Below are 759 nucleotides of genomic sequence, written 5' to 3' on the forward strand. Positions count from 1 at the left end.
AAAAACAAAAAAAGTGTTTTCAAATTTGAAAACTAATGGCACTAACAGAAAGTTTATAATTTTTCTAAAACTAAAAGCAAAAAGAATTAAATAATAAAGCAAAAAACAAAAGAAAATAAATAATGCAGAAAACAAAACAAAAAACTGAAAAAAATTAAAAATAGCAACAATAAGTAAAGAAAACAAAAAAACAAAAAAAAGTGCCTCCTACTGAGGCCCCACGGCCTGAATACGACTAGAAACCCTACCATGGGCCAGGATTCAGGCCCGCAGGAGACCCAGTAGGCCCACATGCACAGATAGTGGATTTAGGCCCGTAAGCCTACGGTAGTGAGGAGCTCGAAGTGGTCGGCTCGGCAGAGCTTATAAACCACTCCAAGCCCCTCTCGGCTAGCGAGGTGGGACTAAACATCCCACCGCACTGCGCCAGTTCTAGCACACAACCTTTGGTCCCGGTTGGTGCCAGCAACCGGGACTAAAGGGGGCATTGGTCACGGTTCGTAGCATAAACCGTGACCAATGCCCCCCTTTAGTCCCCGGTTGATGCTACCAACCGGGACCAAAGGCCGCCGCTTCCCGCCCTTTGGGCTGCTAAAAAGAGACCTTTGGTCCCGGTTGGTGGCACCAACCGGGACTAAAGGGGGGCATTGGTCATGGTTTGTTCCACGAACCGTGACCAATGCCTTTGCTATATAACTAGCACTTGTGAAAATTTCCATTCAGTTCGTCTTCCTCGCCCGACGCCGCCATGCTGCCCCT

The sequence above is a fragment of the Triticum aestivum genome, chromosome 7A (genome assembly GCF_018294505.1).
Source record: "Triticum aestivum cultivar Chinese Spring chromosome 7A, IWGSC CS RefSeq v2.1, whole genome shotgun sequence".
Taxonomy (NCBI): Eukaryota; Viridiplantae; Streptophyta; class Magnoliopsida; order Poales; family Poaceae; genus Triticum; species Triticum aestivum.